The sequence below is a fragment of the Ambystoma mexicanum genome, chromosome 2q, assembly GCF_040938575.1.
Source record: "Ambystoma mexicanum isolate Mex_15411 chromosome 2q, UKY_AmexF1_1, whole genome shotgun sequence".
Classification (NCBI taxonomy): domain Eukaryota; kingdom Metazoa; phylum Chordata; class Amphibia; order Caudata; family Ambystomatidae; genus Ambystoma; species Ambystoma mexicanum.
In genome coordinates, this window is record NC_090924.1 from 1,173,716,981 (window position 1) to 1,173,734,631 (window position 17,651).

At 46.0% G+C, this 17,651-nt stretch overlaps 1 protein-coding gene across 4 annotated transcripts in view; it reads right to left on the minus strand.

Annotated features, from left to right (window-relative positions):
• PPP1R9A (protein phosphatase 1 regulatory subunit 9A) overlaps positions 1 to 14,775 on the minus strand; it is a 2,290,846-nt gene extending 2,276,071 nt beyond the window's left edge. For 2 of the 4 annotated variants that reach the window (XM_069648562.1, XM_069648561.1), the window contains exon 1: positions 14,244 to 14,774. The gene's annotated coding sequence lies outside the window, so the exon portion shown is untranslated. Of the gene's footprint in view, positions 1 to 14,243 lie in introns of all 4 variants that reach the window. The other 2 variants (XM_069648563.1, XM_069648560.1) reach the window with 2 other exon arrangements.
• Positions 14,776 to 17,651: the final 2,876 nt, after the last annotated feature.

A 17,651-nucleotide genomic window follows, 5' to 3' on the forward strand; every position in this document is an offset into this window, starting at 1 on the left:
GCTTCACTTTAGCATCAGAGCCTCCTAAAAATGCAGCATCAGAGTTTGAGACTTTTGCCAGCTCCCGCTTCAGAGTCATCAAGCTGGACCAAGTGGTGAGTCAGAACCACTCACCTGGGTATGCACAGGGGGTGGTGCAGACCGGCGTATTACCTACAGGACTTGTGCAACAGAATTCCGCCAAGAGGCACCAGTTGGGTGCTAGTAGCCAAAGGAAGGGAATGACTGCTGCAGTTCAAAATGTGTCTGTTATTGCTCCTTCTGCGAGTGTGCCTGAAATACCAAGTACTGCGTCTATCACTCCTATCAGTATGCCAAACGTCCCTGCTGTTGTATCCCACGTGCAACAAGGTGGTTACACGACTGTCACCAGGAGTACCAGCCTTGTACAACCCATTGGACTTTCAGGTCTCCAAGGCGTAGAACATGTGCAGTCAAACCTTAGTCACTTTCAACCACAAGCCTTTTCCCAGATGGATGACAGAAGAAAATCTGAACCTCTACCTCAGCCGCCACCTTCTCTAATGGCTGAACATAAACCTTTCCTGAAGCCAGCAATTTCCTCACCTCCCGCATGTCCACTCTCGGCAGAAAGGCTAACAGGGCTTCTACCATTGTCTAAGACAGGTTGCACCAGCCTGCCTCCCTCCTCAAAGACTTATAAGGGTCCACTCCCAGTGACTGAGCTTCCTGGCCCTTCCAACTCTGCTTCAGGTCCTGCAAGTCCTTCATGCCTTTCTTCGAACCATGAGTCTCTTCCTCACCAGAAGCCACCGTTTCCATCAGTACCACCTCCAAAGACAAAGCACTCCTATCATGGAAGTCCATCTGCCTTTGCCCACAGGCCACCATTTCCATCAGTGCCACCTCCAAAGAAAAAGCACTCCCATCATGGAAAGAAGATGTCTTGTGCGGGTGGCGGGCACCCGAAGACGGCCGTAGGAGGGGGTATACTGTCACGACTCGCTCCCTTCGCTCCTGTTCCCACCACTTGGGGGCATGATTTGGGGTTTATTCCCTACTGGACCTTTACTCCAAACCTTATGCTACAGTGCTGTGATGAATTGGGAGCGCTAAATCCCTATTTTCCAAGCTACTTCCCTTCCGGATCCATTCCAGGTTTTTGGCAGCCAGCATGCTTCTTTAACCAAATGACTATGCTTCCCAGAATGCCTGGCCCACTGCTCCACCTCCACCCTTGCAGGACAAGGTTGGGTGGAGGATAGGTAACAGCTGTGGCTGCAGGTGCAGAAATCAGCACACCTGAGGCGTGTGCTCGTTAAGCAGCTTTAAAAGCCTCAGTCTTACTTCAGTCCAGCGCTGGTCATCGTTTGCAGTGTTCCTGTTGTGACTAGTCCCTTGTTCCTTGCCTTTGTACCTAGTTCCTGTTTTCTTGTTCCTCCGCCCTGAATCTCGGATTCATGCGCTAATTGATTTCTGCTCCCTTGATTCCCTTTTTGTCTTCCTCTGTTTGCAGGCAGCATTTCTCAGTGCTTTCCCCTTTTAGATGCAGCCCAGTTTGTCTGTGTTCTATATTTCTTTGACTCTGTCCTTTGCTGCTGTAAACCCGTATGCCTTAGCCTTCCTCTTAGATTAGCTTCCTGTCTTTTCCTTGGAGGGGTAGGGAGAAGTTTGCATTGGTTATTTCGTTTTTTCCCTGCTCCTGATCCTTACTTTCTATTGGGATCCATTCCATGTTTTCCATTACACTTCTGCATTTATTTCCCATTTGATTATTAGGTGTGGTGTGCGGTTGTAGATAGCTCATGTGTGAATGCTTATATTTTCCTCACTAATTTGTAATCACTATTCCAACTTAGGTATTTAGTTTTCCTCCCATTGCTGTTCTAGCCTTTCTGGGTCCCAGGTTCATCAACAGGATTCGTGGGCTAGCTGACATTCAAGAGGTTTATCTCGTCCTCGTGAGTACAGTTCTTTAGTTCCCTTATTTAATACCATCAAGAGTGTTAGTTCACAGATCCTGTCATTGCTTGCCCTCCACGTGGGTTTAGCCCTGTCAGTACCTGTAACAGCAATTGGGGGCAAGGCGCTTGCCGACTTTCCTCGCGGTCAGGTGCTTACCCCACATCTCTTTTCATATATTGGTTTTGTTGTCACACTCTATTTGCACTCCTGGGTTCTAGCATACATGAGTCGTTGTTCCTGTGTGCACGTAGTTTAATTCGAAGCTATTCACTGTGTGATTTAGTGCACATTTCCCTTGCCATATTTGCTGCCTTTGTACTCGCCTGACTAATCCTGACACACTGCCCATATTTCATATATTGTGCCTATATTACATACACTGCCCATATTTCATATTGCAGTGCCTATATTTCATCTTGCCCTTTACATTGCCAGTGCCTCTGACTTTTCTTCTCTACACAAATGGCAATGCTATATGTTTGCTTTGATGTTACAATGCTAGGAAATGTGGTTCTTCTCTGCTTTTAAAACATGAGTACCTATTATGTGGCCCCTCTATTTTCCTGCCAGTACCTATTCCCTATCTCCTCTGTTAAACGTCAATTTCCTATGTCTCCTCTCTTGTGGTACACTACCAGTGCCTGCTTCTTTTCTTCTGTCACATTGGCAGGGTCTTCTTTTTTCTGATGTTGCACTGCCATTCGCTGCTTTGTCTCTTTTCTGTCACACTCCGATTGCCTGCTTTTCTCCAGTATTACACTGAAAGTGCCTGGGCTTTTCTCCTGTATTCCTTTAACAGTGCCTGCTTTTATCCTCTGTCACACTGCCAGTGCCTGCATCTTTTCCCTTCTGTTACACTGCCGGTACCTGCTTCCTTTCTCCACTGTTACACTATCTGTCTTCTTTTCTCCTCCATTACACTGCCAGTTTCTGCTTTTTTCCTCTGCCACACTGCTAGTTACTGCTTATTTTCTCTTGTATTAACCTGCTAGTAACTGCTTCTTTTATCCACTGTTACACTGACAGTGTCTGGTTTTATTCTCCATCATTACACTGCCAGTGCCTTCTTCTTTTCACCTCTGATGTACTACCAGCATTGTCTTCCGTTCTTAACCGTTCCACTGCTTGGGCCTGCTTTTACATGGGCACTGGCTATATCTTGTCTACTATGCTAAATTACCAGTGTATGTTTATTTTCTCCTCTGTTGCGTTGCCAGTGCCCACTTGTTTTCTTCTGTTACACAGCCCCTGACTCTATTGTTTCAACGCTGATACATTTCTAGTGCATGTTTCTTTTCACCTCTATTACACTGCCGTTGCCTGATTATTTTCTCCTCTATTACACCGGAGGTTCATGTTTCTTTTCTCCTCTGTTACACTGCCAATGCCTGATTATTTTCTCCACTGTAGCACTGCCAGTGCATGTTTCTTTTCTCCACTGTTACACCGCCATTGATTGCTTCTTTTCTCCTGTTACACTCCATTAGCTGCTTTTATCCTGTTACACTGTCAGTACCTTCTTTTCTCCTGTTACACTGCCAGTAACTGCTTCTTTTCTCCTTTGCTATACTGCCAGTGTCTGCTGTGTTCTCCTCTGTTCCACAGCTAGCACCTGCTTTGTTTCTCCTATGTTACACTGGCAGTGCCTGGTTCTTTTCTCCTGCAACACTGAGAGTGCCTGCTTTTTTATCCTTTGCCACACTGTTGGTATCTGATTCTTTTTTCCCTCTGTTACACTACCAGTGCCTGCTTTTTTCCTATGTTACGCTGCCACTGCATGTTTCCTTTCTCCTTTTACACTGCCATTACCTGCTTCGCCTTCCCTCTCTTACACTGGCAGTGACTGTATCTTGTCTATTCTGCTACACTACCAGTGCATGTTTTTCTCCTCTGTTACACTACCAGTGCCAGCTTTTCTCCTATGTTACACTGCCACAGCATGTTTCTTTTCTCATGTCACAGCTAGCACCTGCTTTGTTTCTCCTCTGTTACACTGGCAGTGCCTGGTTCTTTTCTCCTGCAACACTGAGGGTGCCTGCTTTTTTATCCTTTGCCACACTGTTGGTATCTGCTTCTTTTTCCCCTCTGTTACACTGCCAGTGCCAGCTTTTCTCCTATGTTACACTGCCACAGCATGTTTCTTTTCTCATGATACACTGCCATTGCTTGATTCTTTTTTCCTCTTTTACACAATTGTTTGATTTCTCCTGTCACACTGCCATTTATCTTCTGATACATTGCCAGTGCCTACTTTTCTCCTGTTTTACTGTCACTACCTGCTTCTTTTCTCCTGTCACACTGCCATTGTATTCTTTTCTCCCCCATTACACTGCCAGTGACTGGTTATGTTATCTTCCATTACACTGACTGTTCTTTTCTCCTCTGGTACACTGCAGTTTCTGCTTCTTTCCACTTGTGTTACCCTGCCAGTGCATGCTTCTTTTCTCCACTGTTTCACTGCCAGTACTTGCTTTTATTCTTCTCTGTTACACTGAAAGTGCCTGCTTCTTTTCTCTTCCATTACACAGCCTGCTTCTTTTCTCCTCTGGTGCACAGCAGTACCTGCTTCGTTTCTCTTGTTACCATGCCACTGCCTGCTTCTTTTTCCGATTCGTACACTGCCAGTTTCCGGTTCTTTCCTCCTCCATTACACTGCCAGTCTCTTTTACATTAAATTACATTAGGTTATTTGTTAGGCGCATCCAAAGTGGCCTGGAGGGATACGGGCGCCGAACATAGTCTGTGCCAGTTAGGTTACAGAGGTCTGATCAGACCCCCTTATTTGAATAGATAGGTTTTGTGTTCTTTCTTAAAGGCATCTAGTGAAAAGGCAGTTTCTTATATCTGGTGGTAAAGCATTCATTTTTTCCTGGGCAGAGGCCCAAAAAGTGCCCCTTTCAACCAGTTCCAATGATGTCTTTGGAATTTGCAGATTGTTTTTGTTATTTGAGCGAAGGATGCGCGCCTCAGGTTTATTTGTCAGTCTATTCGAGATATAAATAGGCAGGAGAGGATCCATTGAGCGCTTTGTAAGTGATGGTAAGCACCTAAACTCTATCCTCTCTGCAATGGGAAGCCACTGCAGTTTTCTCCTCACCGCCGACACATTAGCAAACTTTTGTAAGCCCATGATCGCTCTAATGGTGCTATTCTGCACCACTTGGAGTCTTTCAAGTTCGGTTTTTCCTACTCTTATAAGAATAGAACTGCAGTAATCGATTTTTGAGGAGATAATAGCTCAAGCAATGGTTTTGCAACCCTTTTGGGATAAAAAAGGGCGAATGTATGAAAGAAGTCTAATATAGTAGGCCAATGCTGCTACCAAGCTGTTGACAGGGGCAGGCATGCCTATGGTCTGATCGAATATGACTCCTAAAAAATTTCTTTTTTCCTTTGTCAGAATATCGTGGTCCGCAATGCGGAATGATTCATACCCTGGGGCGAGTTTAGCAAGTCTGGAGCCAATGATCATAAACTCGATTTTGCCGTGATTCAGCGCCATGCCATTGAAGTCCATCCACTCATGAATGAGGTTATATACCTCTGACACTACTCTGGCATCCTTCTCATAATCTCCAGTGAGGGAGATAAGGCATTGTGAATCATCGGCATAATTTGAAGAACATATTTTTTTTCCTTCTAAGATGTCAAAGAAAGGGGCTGTAAAGAGGTTGTATAGTACCGGGGAGAGCAAGGCCGCTTGTGGAACAACATAGTTAACTGGGATAGGGTCCGCTTCAGCTTGCTTACTACAAACCTGCATAGTCCTTGTCCCTAAAAAGGACTGCATCCAGTCCTTTTCTTGCTCACTAAAGTTAGCTACCCTCTGCAATCTATCCAGAAGGAGAGGGTGATGCACTAAATCGAAAGCGGCCAAAAGGTCAAGGGACATAAGCAACATTGTTGTGCCCTTATTAATGTTAGAGATCATGTTGGACTTTAGTTCCAGCAGTGCTGATTCCGTACTGAATCCAGGCCGGAAGCCTGACTGGCCTTCATTCAGGATAGGATGATCTTTTATGTGGCAAAGAAGTTGTTCACACGACCCTATCATTTATCTTCAGGATGAAAGGAGAATTAGAAATGGGCCGATAATTAGTGGCAATTTTAGGGTCAAGATCATGTTTCTTTAACAGGGGAGTAATCCAGGAGCCCTTCAATCTAGTGGATAGCCTGCACTCTTTAAAGGAGGCATTTACTATCCTAGTAATAGAGCTAATCAGGAACTCAGAGCAGGCTTTAATAGTCGTAGCTGGGAACTGGTCCCCTTTAGAAGTAGATGGCTTGAGTTTAACTAAGATAATACGGAGTTCTCACATATTCCTGAAGTTAAACTTAGGTAAATGTGAAGGGCCTGTGCATTTTCCTGAGCAGCCTTCACCGGGTCTAATAACCGTCAGCTCAGGGTTTGTTCGATACCATTTTTAATTTTGGTAGTCTTAGTTATCATGGCTTTCTAAATTTGAGTACACCACTACTGATTTTTCTCAATAGCTTCCTGATTTATAACATCCAGCTTCTCAGGTTCTCTAAGGATTGCAAAAATGTCTTTGGAATTGCGTTGAGTGTTATGGATACGAGTTTCATACTTCTCTCTTTTTGCTTTTATGACAGCCACTCCCAGATAAATAATCCTGTCCTTTTCATCTTTCGATTTTCTCCAATTTTAGAATGTTTTCCTTTTTTCTATTCTCCTTAAGTTCCTCTGAGAACCAATTATTTTTGACATGGCTAATGACCCTCCTGTTTTTTAATCAGGCTATTACATCGATAGCTTATGAAAGATTATCCAGGAGGCAGTCGGTCAAACCCTCCACATTTGCGGATGGCAAAGTTTCTTTCCAGACCTTCAAGGATTTCTGGTTCACCCTTTTCAGATTTCTGGACTTAGTCCAATTTGGTTTGGATATGGTCCATTTGCCCAAGGTCATAATGTCAACACCAAATCAATGAATGTATGGTCCACCAAGGGCATAATAAAATATCCGGGGGTGCTAATCTTTAAATTGAGCAAGAATACCAGTCCAATATGTGACCCTTGAAGTGTGTGGGCTTATGTATGTGTTGTACAAAACCCATAGCCTTCATAAATCTGTCATGTTCCTTAGCTGCTAGGTCTTTAGGGTCGCCTTTCCAGAGATTACAATCTCCCATTAGCAACCATTTGGCTTTTCCCTTGAGTTGTGATAGGACCAGGCTGTTTAATTGTGCTACAAAATCTGGCATGGTGTTAGGGGGACGATATAGCAGCAGGATATTGACCGTAGTGGTGGTGTCTGTTCTGATTTTCAGACACAAAGACTCACACCCACTCAGCCCTTGTTTATCATGCTTCCATATCTTCAATACATTTTTATATGGCGGCCATACCTCCCCCGCCTTCGTTATCCCTATTGGCGCAAAAAACTGTATAGCCTTTGGGAGTAGCAAGAGCCAAGGAAGGGAGTGCAGCCTCATGCATCGTCTCTGTTAGGGCGCAAATGTTCAAGCTCTTCTTGGATATGTATTACGCTATTTCCACCGTGTTTTTCATCATGGATCTTGTATTAAGTAGCAGTATTTGAAGGGGGTTGCAATCAACCATCTTTATTTCATGGACACTATTTACTTTGTGAGTAGGGCAGTTTTTATTCTTATCAAACTCCTGAGCGAGGAGAAACTCATTTAAAAGTGCTGTGGCAACCTGGGTTTTTTCTAAATCCGGCACGCCCGCCGACATACTAATTGAGTCAAAAGGCAACATACTCTCCTTTGTAACCGCCCCTTTTGATGAACACTCTAAGTTATCTGCTAACAGAGTACAAGCGCTTTGTTCCTGAGAGGGTCTATTCATGTCATCATCACACTGTGTTACTGTTTTCCTCAAGTCCAGTGGTGGGTCCTTACTATTGAAAATATTTCTTGCTGCTACTATGGCAGCCAGTACTTCCAATATGCCCATGAAGGAAGAAGGGGGAAGTCCGCTGCTTCCTTTCTTCTGGCCCTTCACGGACCGGCACAGACCGGCTTGGCTTTCCTCGCGCAGGCGCTCTTGCACCTGATTTGCGTATAAGTAGTCCTATGGGCTACAAGCAGGCTGGGAAATGAAGTCTTGGCAAAGTGCAACGAGCAAGATGTTAAGATTCGAATCATGGTGTAATGGAACTAGCAGAACCTTCTAAAAGCGACAAGCTAAAAGATCCTAAAATGCAATTTTAAATGGCCCTTCTCAAATTAATGAGTTCTAAAAATAAACAATTCTAAAATATGCGGTCAGGCGAGCAACGGCCCTTTACACACACACACGCTAAATACAAAATAGATGCAATGAAGCAGGCCGGGAGGAGACAACTAATTAAATAGCCCGGACCAGGATAATCGACTACTTAAACCACTCCACCCTCAAGCAGAAAGGTCTACCTGTGGACAGTGTTAAAAAAATCACATGAACTACTGTTCTCTGAACCCTGAAAAGTAAAGTCGCTTTCTAAAACAGAGCTTTCTGAGCTGCAAGCGTTCGGACTGGACTGCAGAAGCCATGACGTTGTGTCTCGCCAGGCTAAACGCCTGAGAATGCAGCGAGAAGCCTGTGAATCCATCCAGGAGGCAGAGTTCTGTACAAGTTGAGTGCGAGGGTCGAGAGGAACAGGTCAGGTGGCTTCCATGCCCCACAAATTTCATATCAAGCTCAGTGAAGGTGACCTCTTCACTGCAAGGACTCAACAAAGGCATTAAACTCCTCCATGTTTTTCTCATGCATGGCCAGTTTCTCAGGCAAAGAGACCAGATCCTCGGCCATCGACTGCGCTCCAATGTCAACCAAGAGGCTACTCAGCTTTGGAGGGTTTTGAAACTCACATTAAAATGCCCCCACATCCATGGGGAAGATGTCATCTTTGGAAAATGCAGGCCTCTCTCTAGTCCTGTAGATTTGTCTCTGAATTGTGGGAAGCGTGTGTTTGACTGCAGGCGAGCCAGTAAATGGATCAAACCACAGCTTGTGCATATGCCGTTACGATGTTAGGCCCCTAGCTCCCTGCCTTTTCATAGGTGTGGCCGTTACACACCGTTACTGCTTCTTTTCTCCTCTGTTAGACTGCCAGCATCTGCTTTTCTCCTCCATTACAGTGACAGTGCGTGCTTCTTTTCTTCTCTATTACACTGCCAGTGCCAGCTGCTTTTCTCCTTTTTTTTATTATTGTGCAATTTGGTTAAAATTAGACTGTATGCACATTGATCATATGAATTTAAAAAGGGCGACAATGTAAATATACACAATATAAAATGCTATTCAAAAACTTAATATAATAATAATAATTCAACATTTAGGTTTAAATTATACTCAATAATTACAACAATGAATTTAGGGTTTTGGGAGGCAACTCGCGCTCTAACCACTAACAGTTTTGAACAAAGTTATGCATATATATCACTGTGACAAATAAGACGTTGTGAAAACAAGGTTTAATTGTCTATGGTGACCAGCCAAAAAAGCTTTTTTCTGGCAAATTCATCCTTTTTCTTGGTTAAGACCTATCTTTTAATTCTTATATCTGGGATCTAATCAGGTGTACTGTCAATGGACAACCAGGATGGTTTCACATCTTCATCTCTCTTTTCTTTAAGAACAAGGGATCTAACGCAGTGCACTGCGATAATATGACAACATATACTTTGTATGTTACTTTTTTCTAATCTTTTCACGATTATTATGGTTTGGTATTTTAATTTAAGGTTTTTTCCCTACATATGTGTACATCTGACTTCACCCTCCGTCCCTGACCTGATCTGTGACATGTTTTGTTATGTTTTTTATTTTACTTTATATTCTTGAAGTTGATCAACTATGGTCAAATAATATAATTTTTATCTCATCATTTTATCATTTATGCATTCAAAATGTGTTTCTTTGATGTATTCAGATGAACATTTTTTACCAGCCTTGAGAATGACCAGGTGGTCGAAACACGTGTCGGCTGTTCACCATAGACAATTAAACCTTGTTTTCACAACGTTTGATTTGTCACAGTGATATATATGCATAACTTTGTTCAAAACTGTTAGTGGTTAGAGCGCGAGTTACCTTCCCAAAACCCTAAATTCATTGTTCTAATTTTTACAAACCTTGTGGGTGGTTTGTTGGAATAGTGTGCTCGCTGCCACCTCATTCTTTTGTGCCAATTGTTGACTGTAACTGGAGAGTGGTCAATAGCGCACAAGAGCCAGATCAAACCCACTTTTTGATTCCTTTATACTCAATAATTACTTTGAAAAGATTATAAAGCAAGTTTTAAGTGTATAAGAAGCCAGAAGCGAGCGACAGCAAGCAACAAACCCATTTTCTGGCCACATGCGATTATTATACCTATTCTTACGAAACCCACGGCTAAACCTTCTCTTGCCTCCAATTTCCGCCCTATTTCTCTTTTAGCTTTTCTATCTAAGCTCTTGGAACGTATTGTCTACTCACAAATCCTATCTCTTGTTTCAGCTCTATCTCTTCTTCCCCCTACTCAATCTGCGTTCCGTCCACATCACCCTACAGAAACTGCTTCGATTCAGTGCTTCATTCTCTTCAATCCTTTCCTCATAAAACCCTAAAATGCATTTTTATAAAAATGTAGACTCAACTTGTATAACTATATATATATATATATATATATATAGCGAGCCTTGGATAAATAGGTGGAAAGGACATTCCTGCATGTTGGGATTCTTTTGGATTAGTGCCCAGTTATGTATCCAATCCCATTGTTTACCTTTGCTTTCAAAGTTTTTTTATATTTAGTTTCACAGGGGTCTTCTCATTATATGCACATAGCTGCCTAACCTCCGAAATCTTTCCGGTGACTCCGGAATTTTAAGCATTTCTCCAGGTCTCCGAAAAAGTCCCTTGAATCTCAGGAATGTTGACATTCTTTCCGGGTCCCGTTATATAGTGGCGGAACCCGGAAACGGCGCGAAATGTTAATGCCCACTGCCTGCACCACTATATGAGGCCGCTGCTGGCGGCCAGCATTCACTGACTTTTTTTTTCTCCCTCAATGCGACCACCGACCGCCAAAATAATAGTGCTTTCAATCCATGTCATTGGATGGAAAGCAATATTATCACGGCGGCGGTGCCACGTTCATTTTGCTTACCATAGCACTGAAAATCATTCATTCAATGTTATTGTAAGCAAAATGAAATAATGCTGCTTTCCATCCAATGACATGGATTGAAGGCAGTATTATTTAGGCAGCAGCGCCGCCTTCATTCTACTTACTATAGCATTGAATGAATGATTTTCAGTGCTATAGTAAGCAAACTGAAGGCTACAACAACCGCGTTTACCTTTTTGACAGGTGGGTGGGGCGTGTGGGCGGAGCCGTGTGCAAATGGGCAGTCTTGTGTGGCTGTGGGCAGGGCATAAATCTCAGGAATTTTGATTTTCAAATGTAGGCAGGTATGTATATGCAGTCAGTCGTTTTGGAAAAAAAATCATCCGCTTCCCTATAGCTGAATAGCCCTGTATTTTGGTACTCTGCTAAATTGTCAGTGCATGTTTCTTTTCTCCTTTATTACACTGCAAGTGTCTGCTTCTTTTCTCCTCCGTTTCAATAGCTGTTTCTTTCCTGCTGTTACAGTGCCTGTTTCTTTACTCCACTGTTATACTGCCAGTCCCTGCTTTTCTCCTCCATTACAATGCCAGCGATTGCTTTTTTTCTCCTCTGCTACAATGCCTGCTTCTTTCATCCTCTATTAACTGCCAGTCCCTGCTTCTTTTCTCCTTTCTTACATAACAAAATGCTTCTATCTTGTGTAGTCGGCTTCATTGCCCCTGCATGTTGTTCCCCCTCTCTTAAGAGCCAGCACCTTTTCCTTTTGGCTGGCAGTGGCTGTATCTTTTCTCTTGTTACACTGCCAGTGCCTGCTTCTATTCTGCTGTTACACTTGTGTTCCTTTCTTGCTCGGATGCAGTGCCAGTGCCTGTTTTCCCCTCTGTCGCCCTGTAATGTCTTATGTCTCGTTATTTTCTCTTACTCCTTCAGTGTTTTTTTTTCTCCTCAATTGCATTGCCGGTGGGAATGCTTTACAGCGATCCCTGTGAATCTTCTTAGTATGTTTTTTAAGCTGTTTCCCAAATTCATTTCCAGGTACCGGCTGTTTAAAAACGATAATGCAAATATTGTTACGCAGCCGTGCTCCCCTCGCCGGGATCTTGACTGTGCAGGGCTTTCGCTTCCTTCTCTCCGTCACTGTTGGCCTCGCCAGGATCTTGACTGTGCAGGGCTTTCGCTTCCTTCTCTCCGTCACTGTTGGCCTCGCCAGGATCTTGACTGTGCAGGGCTTTCGCTTCCTTCTCTCCGTCACTGTTGGCCTCGCCAGGATCTTGACTGTGCAGGGCTTTCGCTTCCTTCTCTCCGTCACTGTTGGCCTCGCCAGGATCTTGACTGTGCAGGGCTTTCGCTTCCTTCTCTCCGTCACTGTTTGCCTCGTGTCCCGTGCAGACATGCTCCACGCGCCGTAGGAGGCCGGCGCAAAGTCCGTTTCCTCTCAGCGACATTCTGCTGGCCTCCTTTGCTTTAACGGATAAAGCCCCGCGCGGCCCGTCTACTGGATGAACAGGCATTCTCCTCAGCTCAGAGCTGCCTGTTTGACTTGGGTCTCAGTAACATATTAGGAAACACGGTTTTGTGAGATTTCCATGCCATAGCGTACATAAAAACACGGGTAAAGACAGCGTTATGAAATTCTCGGGCATTCACGTCGCTGTGCGCGTAACCTTTGGGCCCGCCGCGACGAGGAAGCGATAACCATAACCGTTGGTCAGGCCCAGTCAGGGCGCCTGGGCGGGCGCGTTGGAAAGGCGCGGGGACGGGCAGGGCGCGCAGCGCTGCATGTGACGCATGCTCTTGAAACCTAGCTGTTCGTACTGGGCACACGAAGGAGCTCTTTTAGTTCGAAGACTCGATGTCAAAGCCCCGCTGGCAGCCTGTGTCTATTGTACTCTCGGTGGTACACACTGCAGCAAACGAGCGACAAAAGAGAGCGGCAACTTTCACCTCACGCCTGCCAGGAAATGCAGGTGGCTGCGGGGAACATGAAAAGGCTGAACTGGGGAACCAAGAGGGGGCGGCATGGGGCAGATCTTTGAAGCAGACCGACCTGGGCCCAAGAAAGGAGTGTGTATATATAATTCTAAGACAGAAAGTCACACGCCGTCACAGGGGTGGGCTGGCCTGTCAAGGGCTTCCGTCAAGACAGTGATTCAGAAATGCAGGCAGGGCTGGGAAAGGAACGGTCGTAAATTATGAAAGAGAAGTGCCTCTGAAAGTCCGTTTTTGCTTGGGATCATTTCCTTGCTTCATCCATCCATCCAGCCTTTAGGAGATAACGTCCAGTTTGGAGAATTCGCCGGACACGGACTGGTCAATTGGACTGGTCAATTGGACTGGACAGGCAGGCGAATGTGGATCGGCGTTTTGGGCCAATGGGATGACCTTATCCACTGGCAACTGGGGCTTTCTCTGGTACACTTTCTCCAAACAAATGCGCCCGTCCCCACCTCGGGAAAATCCTAAGACATGTGTGGTGAAAAGTCACGAGAGACACTTCTGCTCTTGTCCGGGGATGTTATTGTACCATGTTTGCACCTGCCACATGTATGCATACTCTCAGCATCTCACATCCCATAGGCAAGATGGCAAAAGAAGAGGCCAGCGAGCGCTGCAAAAAACATTAACATAACATCTTCGAGGGGCGCTTGCCACGGAACCCAACGATTGGGCTGGGAACCATCACTTATTCCTTTCTTTACCCAGTATATGAACTCTATTATTCCCCGCCCCTCTCACCAAAACATGCATTACCCCCCGCCCACCGCTAGCAATGCAACCTGCTGGGAATACTGGATAACACAGATATCATGTATGCAATATGCACTGGAGAAATCGTGCTCGACTGCAGCGAGCAGCCAGCAAATCAAAACCTTCGATAAATAGCAAATGCAAAGCAGGGCAACTTCAGAATGTGAACGGCAATAAAGTGCATTTAGAGGGCAAGCGTTGGGAAGTGCACGCTTCACCCCAGGCGCATGGCATTGATTGCGGGCAGGTGCAACTGCAGGTGAAGTTGTGCAGGGGCTGCGCCCGGGCACGATAAGGAGGCATCACGGCCAAAGATTGCAGAGAGAGGCTAACTCTCTCGCTTGTGTATCGGCTCCAGTGCAGTAAACAAAAGCGCTGCCTGCACGTTGTCTCCCGTTCCCCCTGCATTTACACCCATAAATCAGTGGAAGCTATGACAGCACCCTGCCTGTTGCAGCCCGCGTGACCCAACCGCTCCTGCCTTACCTGCTATCCGCCTTGAGATGCGACGAACCTACGGTCTCCGCCGTTATAGCATCCCCATCCTCTCCGGGCACCGACCGCTCAGGCTGCTACCCACAGTGACAGTCCCGGGCTCAGCCACTCTTCGCCATTGCACCAGACAGACAGCCCGGGCGAGGGCGCGCTCACCGCCTGGCACGGGGGGTGCGGCGAGGGGGTGGCTAAGAGCGCAGCGCCGAGCCGCCGCCTCTCTGACTGGGCACCCCCCACCGTTTTGGGGTAGTGCTCTGTTGAACTGCGCTCCTTATACTGAGAGCAGAATAGAGCGGCAGCGGGCCTCCAGAGGAGTGCCGTGACAGGTGCCTTCCCTCCCAGCGCTGCAATGGTTCGGTCCAGCAGTAAGGAGGCGAGCCGCAGTCGGAGGAGGAGGAATACCAACACACTGTGCAGCGCGAGAGCCGCGCGGGAGGCTGCAAGGTGCACTGGTCCAGTCAGGCCCCCCCTAGCCGCTAGCGCGGACCCCTGCATCTACACGCATCAGGCTCACCCGCTGCAGACCATGCTTGAGGCAAATGATGCATGTGTTGAATTGACAACCAATTAACGCGCGGGGCATGTGACCACAGACAGAGCCAGAATGACACCAACATGCCACTTGACCAGCAACATCCTAGGACAATGCATGTCTTCATGCCAGCCTAGAGGTTGCATTTGTTGTGTTGTTTCTTTCCGTACAGCACTGCCTCTTATTCACGTCTCCACCGCATACGCGTAACCCATTGTTTTGTGTGCACGTGGCGGAACCGCACATCCAAGAGATTATGTATACGCTCAGTACATATGTGATTGAGACATCAATTTAGGATGCAGAATTGCAGTGCGCGCAATCTTCTCATGTGGTTTCATGCATATCAAAGATTTGTTTTGGTTCACACTTGACACGTCACATAACCGCAGGGAATACTGATGTGAGATTCATCACAATGGTGCATTTGTTTTTTTCCATTAACTGCAGTGAACATGAAGGAGTTACAAATGAAGGTTCTGGCTTAGGGGTGTCAAAGCCAATAGTCCAGCTGCTGATGTTTAATTTGTTTAGATGATTAATTTTGGGAGAGCCACATGTTTTGATAAGATATTTGGCCAGTTTTAGGTCCTTGAGGTAGATGGGGAAAGATTACAGACAAGGGTAGGGATAGGAATAAAGAGGAGATCCGTGATTAGTGTTAGGGAGAATTCTCTTTTTAGGCTGAATTTCCTAACCTAGTGAGTCCCCCAGCAGCTTTGCTGGATTTCGGGAGTTTGTTTTTTTCCATCCTGCCAAGAGTGAGACTCTTTTCCCCCACTCGTGGACATGTAGGTGTGTAATTCCTTCAAATGTCAATGTGTTCTATGGGCTATGGGGTCTTTTTCTCCATAGGGTCTCATATGTTTTTCTATGTGTGTTACACCGCACCCTACGTGCCGTAACACGGGGGCGTCCTAGCGGATCCCCCACCATAAACTCCATACCCGGGGACTGACTACTGTCTCCCCGGGCATGTAAAGTCACCATTGGCTTTACTAGACCTAAATTTACTAACAGAACTAGTACAAACCATCTTATTGTGGACGTACTAGTAGGGGTAATTCGATTACTCCTGGATCTGTTACTCGAGAGGGCACTGTCCTGTCCCCCCTCGTCGAGTTTTGGCTGGTGGCAGTGGAAACTACTTGTTATGTTCGTCCCCGAACATAACCCTATGGGATTCGTCCCATTGTTGGAGATTGATACTTTTTCTCGTTAATCTCTAACGTGCCACCGATCTACTTATCTTAAATAGGTTTATCGGATGGTATTTTCTGCCAGAACTCGGTTTGTAAAATGGCGTCTGTGTTCGTCTCTGTGACTCCTAAACCAAAGGTCGAGCCCTTTGTTCCACTTTTGGCGGGCTCTGTACAGAGACCCTCCAAAGTGGTGCCATTCTGTCTGGGTTACCACAGGGGTGTGGGAGGGGGTTTAGGCACCCTGGACCGAGTTGCCTTGCCAACTCCGGTCGCACTCTGGAGTGATTGGCCCAAGTGGTGAGCCTTCCCGCTCACCACTTAGCATGTGTTGATTGACAGCTAGGCTGAATGAATGGGGGTTTTCTGCATAAAAGCAGGGCTTTTGGGACTGGATCTTCAGAAGTCGCCACAGGACCTAAGAATCCGACGAGGGTAACGCTGAGCCGACCTGCACGACGACACCTCCGGTGGAGCCCTGCGGAACCGACTCACCACTTCCCGACGACAGAGGAGATCTCCCTGCCGGAGAGTCTCTTCCCCTGACTGGTGGGAACAACCAGTCCCCTTTGCTTTTTATTAGCCTCAGGACGCAGTGGTCGAATTGCCCGTGCAGCGCACCTCGGCAACCGGATAGCCACTACCCCTGAACCGCGACCAAAAGGTGGTGCCTTGTGACGGAGCACTCCGCGGCTGGTCTCTTCCCTGGTGGTGCACCGGACTTCATTTTCTTCGATGACAAGATCATCTCTACTCTTGGCAAAGACCTGACGTGCATCCACCACCAGGAACAACTGCCCCCGCCGGAGCTGCCCTCCACAACAAGGTACCGTGTCCGCCTGGCTTTCCTTTCGATCGGTTCGAGCGAGGTGTCTTAATCCTCTCCGTTCCGTTGGGTCGCCTCCAAGCTTTTCTCATTCTTTGTTCTGAACTGGTTCAATCTACCGATAACAATTTGCTATAAAGACTCAAATGCATCTCCACTAGAGACTTTTTGGGACATCGCGCCTTGCCTCTCTCCGAGTGGTCCTGGCCTCTGAACTTTACGATCTATTGTGATTCTTGCCTTCCTGCCTTGCATTTTATCCGCTAGGATTGAACTGTGTTGATTTCATAACCTGCCTATCTTTTTCTCCCCCGTCCTAACTAATATTCGAGTGTCATCTGGGTTGAGGTATACACCTCTGTCTGAAAATAAGTGGTACCGGTAGAACCTAGAGTTGTTGATATTGCTAGGGGGATTGATCGTTTCTACTTCGTAGAGTAATTGTGTTTGATTTGTTTGCCGTGATTTGCCTTAGTGTTTTCCATAGATGTTTCATTATAAATAAATACCGTAATATCTTTACACTAAGCCTCGTTGCGTGTTTGCTTGTCTTGCTGTCAAGAATTGCCCTATTTTGTATACTCCACATACTGCTCAACTTTTCTTGAGGGAAGTCTGACTGCTCAGCCACAGCTACCAAGTGAATCTGTGTGGTACAGACTGCTACCAAGTGGGTTCACCGCCAACGCCTGTAGTCCTAAATCTTTTGCAGTGGTCCCAGAGGGAACTGCACAGGTTTCCGCCTAACAATTAGTACACCCAGAATAAGAGACAGCCTGACATTGAGAACACAACAGCCCCTACTCTGTTTTATTGACTGAGCAATTATGAACTTCAAATGA